Raw genomic sequence first — 16,064 nt, forward strand, 5'->3', positions numbered from 1 at the left:
AACGCAGCGATATGATCATGAGCCGAAGACGTTGAAAGATGGTGTGATTATCTACGAGAGAGACGAAGAGGAACTGTCCTCACGAGGCTTTTGTTTGGATAAAAAACAAGTGGTCAGCAAAATAAAGAATATGATGGCGTTTTTGCACTTGTAAATAGTTAATCGCGTGTGTAGCCTACAGACGTGAACTTGGTTCTTGCATGCAGGTGTCTTCAGGTGAGCACACCTGTCCAGAGTGTGCTCAGGCCATGGAATTGAACTGTACTTGAGTACGGTTGGCGTGCACACTAGCCAAACGATGTAGACTTTCGGGGCGTAGAGGTGTCAAACGGACTTGGGCACGGTACAGATGGCCTAGTGTGAGTACGCCCTTAGCCCAACGATGGCCAACAGGAAGAATAATGGGCCTCAGTATATTTTTCTTCCCAATGGCTGTTGCCACCGTTATCACTGATCCCCCCCCCCACAGTATAATAACAGCATATATTGGCATATTACCATAATGGGAGTAGCATAATAATGGAAACTGATGACGAATTAAGTAAATTAATTTAGTTAATTTGCATTTTTCCTTTTTATCAGTCCTATATTGCTTCAGACCTATAAATGACACAAACTGACTCAAACATGAGTCTGCCGACTCAGTCGGGAAGAGGGTTGGGAGAATTTATCAGGGCTGAGGGACAGCTCTGATTGTCGTGTGGTCTGTGAGTGAGTGGACACGCACACTCACATACACTCTACTATAATCTGGCGCGGGGAGGGATTTAGGAGGTATATCGGTGATTACAGTTGAAACAGCCAATGGGAAGAAACAACCGGCCCATTCCAATGAATGACTCGGATATCTGGATTTAAATGTTTATATTCAAACATACCACAGCCCACTCACCCTTTTTGCAATCCTTCTTTAATCACATGATGGACAGACCGTGCTGACTGCTGGCCATCCCATGATGGCCAGCAGTCAGTTCGATTGCATTCCGTCTTGATTGGTAAGGCCTTGGAATATCCTGAGACTTCAGTTAAAACTTGTATTGCTTGAATTATCTGATCCATATATTCACCACTTGGATATTAGAAATGTATATTGATTTAAACCAATTTTGAATATCTGCAACTTATAAATATATTAAAAGGTGCCATTGGAAAATATATATTTTAATTCATGTTTTGACACGGTAGGCCTACAACTTCAAATGCCATATTTTAATTTCAGAGGTAAATTCAATAACCAATAAATCCTGATCAACCTGGTTCATTTAAAAGGTATAATATTTAAATTTCAAGGGGTTAACATTCTCATATACAGAGTTCATTAGCTTTTAAAATTAAAAAAAATTAGAGCAATAATTTGCTTCTATACCAAAGCTGATTGGTACGACGAGACGATTTCGCCTGTATTCAGCCCATCTGTGCGGGGAATGAAACACTGGCCCTTTCAGACAGAACTAGCCCTTTAAGACAGAACGGACCCCTGCATTGACCGTCGTAGGGAATCACTCACTGGTTTACATTTGGGATATTTAGCAGACGCTTTTATCCAATGCGACTCACAATAAGTACATTTGTCATAAGAAGTGAAACAATATCGCTGTCGCCTGTCGGTACAGTAAAGATGTTCTCCGTCCCCTTATTTGTGTTGCTCAAGTAGTGTTGCCAGATTGAGCCTGATTTTCCGATCAATCTGGCAACACTGGCTGAAGCGCGCTGCAGCCAGTGTTGCCATATTGGGACCGATTTCTCGCCCAATCTGGCAACATTGTGCTAAAGTCTATTCCTGTGCATTGCAGAGCGGCTTTACCGTTAACTGGTCTGGAGTAAGATGATCAGGGCCGAGAAGATACCGCAGCATCCTCCTTTGTTTTCAGTTCCAGGGTACCAAGGTAAGCAGATCTGAAATTATTTTAGAGGACTGGCTGTCGTCATTTGAGGAATAACTGGGCGTCATTCGTCGATGACTGCACATGAACGATGTGTACCTTTCTCCTCGTTGTAATGCCTCCATGTCGACACCATGGCTATTGTTGGGATATATTGTCACATGAGCCACATTTTGCAATAATTAACTGTTCCCATGCACGGCACACAATGTGATCTGCACAAGTATCATATCGATACTGAGAGGCATCTTTCTCCTGTTGCAAAATACAGTAGACGTCATGGTACAGGTAGGACCGCCATGCTACAGAGCTCAGACATTGGCAATTCGTGTTGTGGTTTTATTTTATTTGTGGGGCTTTTTGATCCCTTTGCACCACCAGCAGTGCACACACGTACATACACATTGAGATGCGGACACATATTGCATTAGATATTTACCTGGATATAGTGTATTAAATATGTATTGGTTGCACTCAGTCTCGCTTGAGGACGTCATTTATTATGACTTTTAGGATGCAACCCCTTCTAGGGGTTTTGTATTGTCATTCCTAGTTTGTTAGTGATTTACAGCCATATTTGGGTGGTTATTCACCTTGTTTTGCAAAAAATTTGAATTCACAAGACCAATGACGTTTTGTTTCTCTCTCGCTGGCATCATTTATCACGCAATACCAGCTAAATCAAAATAGTCCTGGTCGAAGTATAGGCCTATCACTACTATTATACTTTTCTTTTTATACTGTGATTAATCTTTAAATGAAAAACGGATGCATTATCATTCCATTGCTTGACTTGCTCTACAGTAAGATAACACACAGATCGATTGACAGATGCACATGGGTTCACTTCAGGTAAACAACTGATGATAAACAGTATCTAGGTGGCTAGGCTCAATTGTAATGTTGACATTTATCATCACCAGTGCTCCTGTTAGATTATGTAGGCCTAACAGTTAATACTACCGACAGTTCATGCATCAATATAGATTAATGCAAATATGTATATTTGAGTTGTATGTTATTTAAAGTGGTATTCTTAGGAATGAAATATGTTTTAAAATTGGTTTTAAATCCGGGTTGTCGAAGTATGTAAAGGTCAACCTCCTTGGGAGTTCTTCTTGGATGCAAATATGTCAAGCCTCAATCCCCGATAAGCACAGCAACATGTTTATTTGGATAGAACATAGTTGACTGAGTGAACTGGAAAAATCAAGCCTGACAGATATTTCAACAAGATTGCTATGGCAATGAAATCAAATGATGGGATCTAATCAGATTCAGATTAGCCCCATAATCTAGTTAGTCTAGAAGTTAGTATAAAAGGGTAATTGTTCATGGTGGTCAAATTATACTTTTAAATTGTATATATGGAGGCTAATAGGGCTATGCCTTGGTTTGTATCAAATTTAGGACTCTCTTTCGTTGCATTGCTGTTGCATTCTACCCAACAGGTGTCCATAAAAAGTTTAGTATTTGGTTGAATTGTACTCAGAGGTGGGAAATACAGCAATACTTTTTTAGTTTTTATTCTTCCAACAACTTTTTACCTTTACTCCCTACATTTTAACACAAATATATGTACTGTACTTTGTGGATGACTTTAGCTTCAATGCATTTGGGGGGAATTATCGATCATTTCTTTATTTCGCATCATTGTAAAATGGCCTTCCCATCATAAAGACATATTTCAACCTAAATGGATGGGACATAGGAAAGACAAAAACACACCCTCATCAGTGCATTCAGAACACGACACACCCGTAACAAGAACAAAACAACTTAGAAACGGAGACAGACCTTTTGAATCGAGATCTAATTGTTCCTCGAAATCAGTGGCGATTACACTGCCCGTGGTAAATTGCCGTCTTGAGCTAGCACCCCAATTTACCCTCCTGGACCCTACATTGGTGGTTTCATTCTGATGTAAATGCGAATAGCCGGCTCCGCGGTTCCAGGGGCGGGACTTGGGTAGAGGTGTTGCTGCGTTGTCTAGACAGAGAAAACGCAGCGAAATCAACATGAGAAGTTCTAAACTGGAGAGACAGTGAAATCCACAAGCTGCTGAGAAAGACGCTGAGGAACTTTCCTTACGAGGCTTTTGTCGGGATAAAAAAAAAGTGGTCAGCAAAATAAAGAATATGTTAGCGTTTTCTCACTTGTAAATAGTTTATTGAGTTTGTTGCCTACACTTACACTCAGATGTATACTCATTCTTGCATGCGAGTCTCTTGAATCATAAAAAAATAAAAACATCTATAGAATGCAAATTATTCTAAAGAGATCTACTCTCCGTGCGTAGCCCCATTGAATCTAGAAAGCCCGCTCCGTGACGCCTGGGGATTTCACCCCCTCGGTTTTACACAGGCAATGCAGTGAAATTGCCGCGACCGAACCGGCTTGGCAGTGTAATAAGGCCTACTGTTTGACAGCATGTCGGTCTCAATCATTCGGCACACCGGCTTTGTGACGGCCTCAGACTGGTGCACGCTACACCCTCTCCCCCCGGCTAGCAGCAACGTGACCTTTGGTTGTGAGCCATCCTCAGACATGGAATATGCGGTACCACATTGGCTGTACCAAAAGCACTGGGGGTGCTTGTTCTTAATGTAGTACAGCATATTGCTAGCACTACTACTAAACTGAAGAGAAGCATCACACAAGTTAGATTTGACTTTGTTGCCTTTCTTGAGGAAAGTTTCGTTCAGCGCACTTCATTTTTTACCTCTTAGACTGTTATAGACCAACATGCGTAACTGGTCAAAAATATTCACGGCGGTTAGTAGGGGTGTGACGATTCACTCATCTCACGATTTGATATGATACACGATATTGGGTTCAGGATTCGATATTGTAACGATACTTTTAACAACTTGAATGAAGAAAATGTATGACTGAAAAAATATTGTCGTTGATTTTAAAGACACAAAATATGCAAAACAATGCTGTTGGCCCTATATTTCCATTTCTTATGAAATTGTAAACAAGAAACATGGTACGTACTAATCATCTTGTCATAAATGGCATTAAACAAAAGTTTTTCTTATGCTGCTTTTCCACCGACAGTACTAGCTCAACTAGCCTCGACTTGGCCCGCCTTTTTTTAGTCTCGCCTCTGTCGAGGTTCCATGAGAGCTGGACCGGTACTTTTGTGTGATGTTAACAGGCTGCTGGCCACTGATTGGCCAGAAAGTTAAGCCACTGGACGAGCGCGATGTCCGAGACTGACGACCGATACCAGATGTTCTGCCGAAAATGGAATCCCTGCCTGAAATTGCAGCCCCTCTCCGCGATGAGACACTTATCGTAGAAAGCGATATGTAAGATTTCTTCTTCTGACGAAAAGAGGGTTCATAGTTTATAGCAGTATTTATATCATGTCATCACAAGAAGAAATGCAAGATTTTATAGGCGACCCACAACATAAGATTTCCCATTCACGATAATGAACTACGAGGGCACTAAAATATGTAATAGTTGACAAGTCATACATGTATAAATGATGTGATCCTAATGAGCATGGACGAAATAAGAGAGCGCGTTCAAGCGGAGAGTGGGTGCGATTTCAGACCGGGATTCCATTTTCGGTACAACACCGGCATCTTTAAATACTAGCATCAGTGTTCAGTCAACAATAGTGATTGATTATTGAACACCGCAAGATCAGCGCTCAAGAACACGCCGTGGACTGTGACAGAGGTGGAGATGCTCCTGTGTGTAGCCCTGTTTGTTTATGTGTCTCATGGATAAGCATGCGCAGTTTCGCGCATGCATACTTTTTTAAAATGGAAACACGACGTGCCTGGAACCAAACAAAGTTGTGCCGCGCTAATTCGTGGCGAGTTCAGCTGGTACTGTCGGTGGAAAAACGGCATTAGTCTATAAATCTTTAGGGTTAGGGTAAGTGCAAACTTGTTTCCATAAATAAAGTCTGCAAAAAATATATATATATATATATCGTGATTAATTTTTTTCACCTCAACGCATTTCATCACGTTTTAATATCGTGATATTTCGTGGCACAAAATATTGTCACACCCTAGTGGTTAGCGAGGTGGTGGTTATCGAATGGGGGAATCGAAGGGTAGACGCAGACAACGGAGGTTGAATTAAACAGGTTTATTGTAGGGAGGATGTGGGCAGTAGGGAATAAACAGGAGATGGAAAAGATGGATGAAAGGCAGGCAGGGCTACTGGCAGGTAGGCAGGAAGATGAGCACACTGGGTGGATTGCAGGCAGGTACTGGGAGGGAACATCGAACACAAAATCTATTTAGAAATACAATATTCACTAATGCCGACTAATGGTTATTTACCACTATGGTTGAAACAAAAATCTGCCGTGAGGGGGTGAAGAACCGGGGTTTAAGAAGGGCAGGATGATGATGGAGATTGACGGCAGGACTGCATTTCCAACAGGTGTAGAGCTCGGTCTCCCCCTAAGAGAGGGAGACGGAGCAGAGCATCGGCTGGGTACGGGCACGGCCGTTGACTTCCCTAGGTTCAAGTTCTGACATTGAAAACTTATTTGCACATTGGGAGCGAAGTTAATGTTCATTATTAGGTGAGTGCTGCATGCAGCCCTCAACTATTGTTCTTCATAAGTTTTAAGTTTTATTCTTTCTTTCTTTCTTATTCTCTACAAACTTTGGGACCTATCTCCTTCCTCAATTTTTCATCCAGAGATTCCATTCAAATTTTAAAATATTCAGAATAGCTTGGAATCGCGCATATCTTTTCAGAATTTTTTAATATTTTATACTTTTTAAGATATTCTACTTTTAAAATATTCCCACTTATTCTACACCTCTCATGTCTCTTCACAGTACCAGACTAGAGTCAAGATCAACAGGGTCTTCTTTCCCCGCTGATTCTGCCAAGCCCGTTCCCTTGGCTGTGGTTTTGCTGGATAGTAGGTAGGGACAGTGGGAATCTCGTTCATCCATTCATAGGCGTCACTAATTAGATGACGACGCATTTGGCTATTTACGATCGGAATGAACCACACGATTCAATATCCGGCGGGAGCAACACTTCGTGCCCCGACACCTCGGAGCTGGCAGTATGTTCGACACCTAATCCTGCGCGTCTCCCACACCGGGCATGTCGACCGCATCTCAGTTCTGACTAGTCGATGCGGGTGACGGGCAGTGTGGGGCAAGTTACTTCCAAATTGTAATATATTTCATATTACTAGTTACTTGCATTTGAAAGTAATAAGTTTCTTTCCAATATTGCCTTCTGTGTAGAGTAATAAGTAATAAGTTACTTATTACTTTCACCAAAATCAACATTCAGGACAAGGCGGATGGGGGGGGGCAAACATTAAAGTCTAATGAGGTCTATATTGCATCTGCATGTAGTGTGTACTGTGTACCATGAATAGCTGAATTACAATAATGTTATGATATAGAATAATTAAACAACCAAAACCTTTACACAACAAGACACAAACTCTTTTTCTATGCCTCATTTATTAGCTCCTGAGTTACAAAGTGCAGCCACACAAACATTTAGCAAAAAAGTTGGATTCCCATGAAATCAAACATGTTAATAGTTTATACTATTTCAATAATAAAATAAAAGTGCACTTCAAGAATGACGTCTAACAGCCACCAGACAGGGCATGTTTTGTAAGTATTTTAGAACCTGAGCATATATCCTGCCCTGAAATAGCAGTAAATAGCAGTAATAAAAAAGAGCATGAGAACAGCATAAATAATGAAACACATTCAACATTTCAGTCCCACAGAGACTTTAAACTTATGCTTAGAGCCTATTAATGTTTTGGTTAGGACCAAACAACAAAGTCTTAATAGACAAAATATACCGCCAAACAAGGGCTGGAGTTTGTGTGGCTCGGATTGTAACCAAGCCCCCAGGAACACTGCATACTTCCGCAATCCACCAGTGCTCAGCGGCCAAGCCTGGTATTGCAGCTGTTTAAGCGGGCTGTGGACGGGTCCCTCAAATCATGGGGCCCAGAAGTAGATATCTCCGTTCACTCCAACACAAGTGGGTAACAGGAATGTGTCTCCGCAAAAAATGTCTGGATATCAATCAAAGGCTAATAATTACCTTCATGCCATGTCCTCAAAACGCCACCTCAAGCGTTTTATTAGCCGTTATCTCGCTGGGGAAGAGGGGTGTGCAGCTGAAAGGAGTCGTGAAACAAATGGCATCCGAGAGGGCCTAGTTCAGTGCTCCGTTAACGTGTCCGATTTTTGGACTGGTTCATCTGCTGCTCAATAACTCTCACGGTACTCTGCTTGCGATCATTGTGATTCATCATGTATTGATCCATTTATTCAAAAGATCCAAAGACAAAGAACAGGTGCATTACGGTATCATTTTATATTGTTGTTGGACCGGAGTGGGGGGATGGGCACGCATGCGTTCTATATTTCTGCATCCGGTATGTCACGGACTAGGCCACGTGTCTTGGCCCCATAACGCGGAAGCAAATCGCTCCTGTATGTTACCCTGCGCCACTGAGCAGTTTGTATATGAATGAATGGGCGGCCACTTTCCAGTCCGTGGTCCATCCTTTATTATGTCCATGACTGTAACGCGTTACCGGACTCAGTAACTGTAATAATATTACCGAAATATAGTTAGTAATGCGTTATATTACTCCGTTACTGCCTAAATGTAATATATTACGGTAACGCGTTACTTTTGCAACGCGTTACGCCCAACACTGGTGACGGATAACTGGACGAGAACCGTTATGCTTCAACCGCCCCCCTCCGCTTTTGCTAGTGGACTGTTGCATTCAGCATCGTCTAACATCGAGACTACTCTAGACCATCGAGACTACTCCAGGACAGCTGTTAGACCTCAACCACATGCCCGCCTCGTTGCAATAATCTTTGCCCCCTGCCCCCTTCTCCGGCAGTCAGGGAGCGTGACGGGTCGTAGAACATTCGGAGAAACGATAACCGGGCCCCTTTAGTACATAACCAGGGAATACAGACTCGGGAATGTGTCAGGTTTCGAATGACCCAGGGGCAGGATTATCCATTGATCCGCTACTGAAGGCAGTAAGAGAGACTGACAAGAGCCCCGAGGCTTCACCCCTCCACACCCCCCAGGTCCCTAGTCATTTCCGCCTGCACACACTTTACAAGCCGGCAGAACAGCTGGGATCGAATAAGCACTGTTCACAACATGTCTGTCACTTGCCCCTCACGATGGATTTTCCCAGCCCCCCCCCCCCCCCCCCTCACTTCCCTCCCCGCCCTCGTCCTTCCCCACCCTCCCTTCCCCCTCCTTAATGTCCCGTACCTCCCTACCCTTCTTCCATGTCTCCCGGCAACACCTCCACCCTCTGTTGGTTTCAGCGGTGCATCCGCGATCGACGCCACCATAGCCAGTACTTCGGCCCCCAGGTCGGGCTGTTTTATTCCTTTCCACGGGCATATCTCTAACCCCAAGTACTTTATGTACTCTCCCGCCGCCACCATGCTTATTCCTTCACCGCATGACCTCCATTCCGGGCATTCATTAATCCCTCCTGCCGTTCTTTTCCCTTTTGCAATGAGGAACCCTTGACATTTTGCTGGGTTAACCTTCAGGCCTGAGAGCTCGCAAAACGCCTCAAGGATACCAATATTCCTTGCCATTCCGCTCCAAGTCGTCTGCGTACGCTATTACCGCTATACTCTCCTCCCCATATTTGAATCCCCTTCCCAGGCCCTCCAGCGCCCCCAACAGCGGATCAATGGCGAGATTGGATAGTAGGGGCGAGAGGGGATCTCCCTGCTTCACCCCTATTTTCATCCCGATCTCCGGTGTGAACCCCCTTCCTGTCCTTACCCGGGTGCTGCAGCCGTGATAGCAGTCCCCGGTGAGGTCCACCACCGCGGGGTCTACCTTCCTCTCCGTGAGGACCCATTGGATATGTTTGTGAGATACTGCCAATGGTGTCCCCTTCTGCTTGCTCTTCCTCAGCAGCCCATCTATCACCAGCAGGTTCTCGGAGCACCCTTGTGCCTCCTTGAACCCTTTTTGCCTATTGCTGGTGGGACACGCGCTGGCCAATCTGCGATGCAGAATCGAGAACAGCCGCAGTACCATCGAGCCAATTGTGATTGGCCTCCAGTTGGATGGGGATTTCCTCTCCGTAGGGTCCTTCGACTTCGGTAAGAGGGTTGTACTGTTGCGCTTCAGCGCCTCCGGGATATTCATATTCACCAGGAACCCGTTTAACAACCTCGCCAGCTTCTTCCCTTTCGGATCCCACCTTACCAGGCCCACCTTCGTGATTCCATCCGGACGCGCCGCCGCCTGTCTTAATTCCTTTCTTCGTTGTCATTGTGTCGGCCGGGGTGATGGGCCTCGCCAGCAGTTTATTATCGCACGCCTGGGTCGAGCCGAACCCCCCTAGACCTCTGAACTGGTCAACCGACTCCCACTTTCCTTTAAAGTACCTGGTTACCACACTGCTCTTAATTGGACACAGCCCACTGTCGCTGCCGTCCAACACCAATCTCGCCGCCTTCCCTTTTTCCTTGTTGAAACTTCTTTGCATTACCTCAAAGTTCATCTTCATCCCGCTGGAGGGCCTGCGTCCCGTGAAACGCTTATTCCTTAACGCTTGTCCCCTCTTAGTTAACGTCCTTGTCCTCCCCACATTGCCCTCACTCCTGACGAGATCGTCCAGGATGTTCCCAGTCTCCACTTCGTCTGGAGTGAGGGTCAACCACTCCCTATCACTTCCCTTCGCCCTAGCCAGCGCTCTTTTGATGCCTGCTCGTACTGTGCTCGGTCCCGCATTGCACGGCACACTCCTTTCAACCATGAGATGCTGCTTCATCTCCCTGGTTTCCTCTTCTTGGCTCGGCCCAGCCTGGGCTCGACCCTGCCTCGCCATGTACCTGATTTTGCCCCTCACCTGCTCCTTCGTGCGCCCTGGGATCAGTACACATGCTTCGGCGAGGATGCCCCTTCTCTCTTCTCCTTCCCCCATCAACCCCCGAAGAACCGCCACTTCTACCTCAGATCACTTCCCTTTTTTACTCTCGTCCTGCTGTTTCTCACTGCGTACTTCTGCCTGTGCCACATATTCCTCCATATGGGCAGCCCTCATGTGCAGCGACAACCCCCTGTTGGTCTTGAACGCTCGCTCGCAAATGGAGCATCGTATTCCCCTCTCTGGCGCCCTTCTGGTGTTCATGCACTTTGCCACATGACATGCCATTTCGTGTCTTCCCCTTCGTGACACTCCACACCTGGCGCACAACAGGATCGTTTTATTTATCCTGTGCGCCCTCCTTAGGTGGTTCACACAACTCCCTGCTGTTTCCAGCCTATCCTCGCATAACTCACACGCCTGCCCTTTATACGGGAAGCTGATCTCCACCACCGTTCTTCTAGCGAGGCGTCCTCCTCCACCACCTGCATCGTTCCCTTCTTCGACATACCCAGGCGCTCCAATATTTTGTTGTTAGTGCGCAGCCACTTACCTCTGACGCCCATAACCATTCCATGGGACGACGTGTTCTGGATCCCTGGAAATTCCAGAGCCAATGCTCCCAAAACAGGCCTGTATTTCCTCGCCTTCTCCTCCCACGCCTACACCGCCTTCTCCTCCCTTCCATCAAACCGAACCGTCACGTCCACCACCAATAGGTCGGGCCCTTTCACGAACTCCAAGTCCGGCACTCCCATTCTCCCTGTACTCATGGTGATGTGCTTTTCCCGCATCATCCGCCATCCTTTCCGTTCCCCAACTGCCGCCAACAATGCGCACACATGGTTATGCCTGTTCATCCTGTTCAGCTTTGTCTCAGCACACCCGCCCAGTATGTGCGAGCTTGTTTCTGGTTGCGTACCGCACGCCCTACACGGGAGGGGTTAAATGTAAAGTACATTTGCCCTCATCTGCCATGCTCGAATGATATACGCCTGTTTCCAGAATCTCCTTCCTTCGATAGATAGCCACGATTTGCTTATCTTATCACCTTTGAGCAGGCTTACTCCAAACCCTTGTGGTCCCATCCTTGTCCACCTCTTGAACTCCATATCTCTCCATGGTTCAGGCCCCACAAATTAAATTTGTTCCGGGTCCAACAGGTCTTCCCGTGCCCTCTGCACGCTCTCCCTGGATCCACCCGCGGCCTTCCATTGTTTGATGAACTCCCGGGGAGTCATTACATATTTCGCCAACCCCTTTGTGGTTTGGTCGTTCGAATGGTATAGCGTTGAGATTCTCCTTGCGATGGCCACCGGCACTGCCTTGCTAAGACATGGTACAGCTAGACCTCCGTCCGCCTTCCTGCTATACAATATCCCGTTCGTTGTACCAGGGCTCAGGTGCAACCATCGCTTGATCGTCCTCCTTATCTCCATATCCGCACTACGCAAATTTGTCTGTTTTGCCGAGCAGTGCACCGCTTTATACATCAGCCTTGGCACCGCATATTCACACAGCACCTCCACCTTCTGTGTTGGCTTCAGCGGTGCATCCGCGATCGACGCCACCATGGCCAGCACTTCGGTCAGCAGGTCAGGCTGTTTTATTCCCTTCCACGGGCTAATCTCCACACCCAGGTACTTTATGTACTCCCCCGCCGCAACCATACTTATTCCTTCTCCGCACAACTTCCACTCCGGGCAGTCATTGATCCCTCCTACTGTTCTTTTCCCTTTTGCGATGAGGAAACCTTGACATTTTGCCGGGTTTACCCTCAAGCCTGAGAGCTCGTAAAACGCCTCCAGGATACCAATGTTCCTCGCCATTCCGCTCCAAGAGTCGCTGAGCAACACCAAGTCATCTGCGTAGGCTATTACCGTTATGTTCTCCTCCCCATATCTGAAGCCCCTTCCCAGACCCTCTAGCGCCCCAAGCAGCGGGTCGATAGCCAGATTGAATAGTAGGGGCGAAAGGGGATCTCCCTGCTTTACTCCGATCTTCATCCCGGTCTCTGGGGTGAACCCCCTGCCTGTCCGTACTCGGGTGCTGCAAACGTGATAACAGTGCCCGATGAGGTCTACCTTCCTCTCTGTGAGGACCCATTGGATATGCTTATGCGATACCGAATCGAATGCCTTGGCAAGATCAATGAACACCATTGCCAGTGGTGTCCCTTTCTGCTTGCTCTTCCTCAGCAGCCCATCTATTACCAGCAGGTTCTCGGAGCACCCTTGTGCCTCCTTGAACCCCTTCTGCCTGTTGCTGGTAGGACAAGCGCTGGCCAATCTGCGATGCAGAATCGAAGAGAACAGCCGAAGGACCATTGAGCTAATTGTGATAGGCCTCCAGGAGGGTTGTTCTGTTGTGCTTTAGCACCTCCAGGATATTCTTGTTCACCAGGAACCCGTTGAACAACCTTGCCAGCTTATTTCCCTTCGGATCCCACCTCACCAGGCCCACCTTCATAATACCATCCGGACCCAACGCAGAGCCCCTCTTAATTATTTTCCTCAGTTTAAGTATGTCGGCCGGGCTCATGGGCCTTTGCTAGATGTTTATTATTGCAAGCCTGGGTCCAGCTGAACCCCCCCCTAGACCCTTGAACTGGTCTTCCGACTCTCATTTTCCTCTGAAATACCTGCTTACCTCACTGCTCTTAATCGGACACAGCCCGCTGTCACTGCCGTCCAACACCAACCGCGCCACCTTCCCCTTCTCCCTGCTGAACCTTCCTTGAATGTCCTGGAAGTTCAGCCTCCTCCCGCTGGAGCCCCTGCGTCCCGTGTAACGCTTGGTCCTCAAAGTTCATCCCCTGCTCGTCAACGCCCCTGGTCTCCGCACGCTCCCCTCGTTCCTGACGAGATCGTCTAGGATGTTCCTAGTCTCCTCCTCGCTGACCCATCCATATCGCTTCCCTCCAACCTAGCCAACGCTCTCCTGACGCCTTCTCGCAAAATGCTCAGACCTGCATTGCACGGCGCACTCCTTCCCACCATTAGATGCCACTTCATCTCTCTGGTCTCCTCTTCCTGGCTCGGCCCCGCCTGGGCTCGGCCCTGCTTCGCCATATACCTGATCTTTCCTCTCACTTGCTCCTTAGTGCGCCCTGGGATCAGTGCACCTGCCTCAGCAAGAATGCCCCTTCTCTCTTCCCCTTCCCCCATCAACCCCCGAAGAACCGCCACTTCCCGCTCTTACCCTGGTCCCGCTGCCTCTCCCTGCGTACCTCCGCCTGGGCCACATACTCTTCCATATGGGCCGCTCTCATGTGTAGCGATAACCCCCTGTTGGTTTTGAAAGCCCGCTCGCACATGGAGCATCGTATCCCGAGTTCCGGCGCTCTCCTTGCATTCATGCATTTTGCCGCATGACACGCCATCTCGTGTCTCCTCTTCCGCGACACTCCACATCTGGCGCACAACAGGATCGTTCTGTTTATCCCGTGCGCCTTCCGCAGGTGACTCACACACACCCCTGCTGTTTCCAACATATCCTCGCACAGCTCGCACACCTGCTTTCTATACGGGAAGCTGATCTCCACCACCGTTCTCTTAGACAAGCGTCCTCCTCCTACACCGCCCTTGTCGAACTACATTACGTGCAGACTCTTCCGACCCCCTCCGGCCCCCGAAAAGCCCCTTCCTCAGTGTCGCTACCGCCCCCCTTCTCCCCCAGCCTTCGTGTGGCTGGCCTCACCGCGCTGGCTGGGCTCCCTGCTTGGAGGCACCCCCAACACCGTCGATCTTGCACCCTGCTGTGCTCTCCCTCCAGGTCTGGCGCCTGCCCCGGCCGCTTCCACACCGCTAGGGCAGCGCCTAGAACCCCTTGGCTCTTCCGACCAACTCCTGTTGCTACGCCCTCTCTTCCTCTGTGATCCCCGTCCAAGGTCGGGAGTCCGACTACCGACTAAGTTTTCTGAAGCAAATGTATAAATTTGATGTGTGTTGCCACGTGGGCGTGCAGAGTGCATAAAGCAAATTAAGTGTATCAAATGTATGTGCGCCGCGTGACGTGCCGTGTGCACAACGCCAGAATTAAAAAAGTTAAGAGATGGCGGAAGAGCGAAGCGCAGCGAAGTATTGAAATACTTTGCAGAAATAGGAGATCATAAGGTGAAATGTAAAATATGCCAAGCGAAATTGAGTACTACAAGTACTATGCGGCCAGGCGCGTGCCGTCCATATGGGCAGGTGGGACGGTAAACTCCCAGCAAAAGCATGCTCCCAAAAAAAATAGTTCCTCAGTAAATCATTGCTCCAAGTTTATTTTTAATAATGTGATTGTCACATTAACTATCTATAGTTTCTGTAGGCTTTCCGACTATTTTTAGTCTGTTGATATCAAATTGATGGTGGCGATTCTAGTTTAGTTTAACGAGTCATGCAATGTGGGGCAGGGGAGCTCAACAACCGCGTCCCTCCGTATGTTTCTCGCATAATCCTGCAGGCTGCAATAAGAATTGCAATCCGCGCTATAAGACGCCCACATGGTCTTAAAGTAGTCTGCCCCATGGTTATATTCTAGGACTGTTGTTTAAAATCAAATAACTCTGCCTGTATCTTTCGGCATTGAAGCCTATTTATTTATTTATTTCAGCAGGTATTAAAATGGTGTACCTGATTTCATACCTGATTTAAACAGCTGTTATTGAGAAATATCTGATTTCAAGTGTTATTGAGAGATTTGCACACATCGTCGGGCCAAGTTCCAAATCGAAGGACTGCTTGATTGGTGACTTGTATTTCTACTTTTCATGTATTTGCAATGCACTCGCTAAGCCTGATGTTAAATTGTTTTTAGATTGTTAAAATAAAAGAAAAAAAAAGAAATAACTTCCCTATAATGTCGAATTTGTCCATTGAAATTTTTGACTTTGCAGAGTTGGTGTTTCCATTGCACATAGGCTATTCTAATTAGCCCGACATCATATGACGAGTGTTGATTTCCCAACACACACACAGAAACACCCCCAGAGGCATTAGTCGATGCAATGTGATCCATAAAAAAGGCCCCTTCAGCTGTTAAGATCCAAGGCTGTTAGTTTTTTCCTATTTTCATAAACAGGCATCTGTGAGTACAGTCAAACTACTTGTTTTGCTTCTGACATTACCCTTTTTTTTCTCCTGTTTTCCCTTCTGTTATATAATCAACTTGAATCCTCAAAATCTTTTTCTTGTTCTCTCTTACACACAAAACAAACTAACCTGAATCCCTTACCCAAATGTTGTCACCCTAACGTAATTTGGTGGGATTAATTTAGCAAACGA

The 16,064-nt window shown here is 46.7% G+C and overlaps 1 protein-coding gene across 1 annotated transcript in view; it reads left to right on the plus strand.

Moving 5' to 3' along the window:
- Nucleotides 1–12: 12 nt before the first annotated feature.
- Nucleotides 13–16,064, plus strand: part of LOC130388167 (protein FAM110B-like) — a 39,720-nt gene continuing 23,668 nt past the window's right edge. Inside the window, exon 1 of the mRNA XM_056597536.1 lies at nt 13–1,886. The gene's annotated coding sequence lies outside the window, so the exon portion shown is untranslated. The remainder of the gene's footprint in view (nt 1,887–16,064) is intronic.

This window comes from Gadus chalcogrammus, chromosome 8 (genome assembly GCF_026213295.1).
Source record: "Gadus chalcogrammus isolate NIFS_2021 chromosome 8, NIFS_Gcha_1.0, whole genome shotgun sequence".
Classification (NCBI taxonomy): domain Eukaryota; kingdom Metazoa; phylum Chordata; class Actinopteri; order Gadiformes; family Gadidae; genus Gadus; species Gadus chalcogrammus.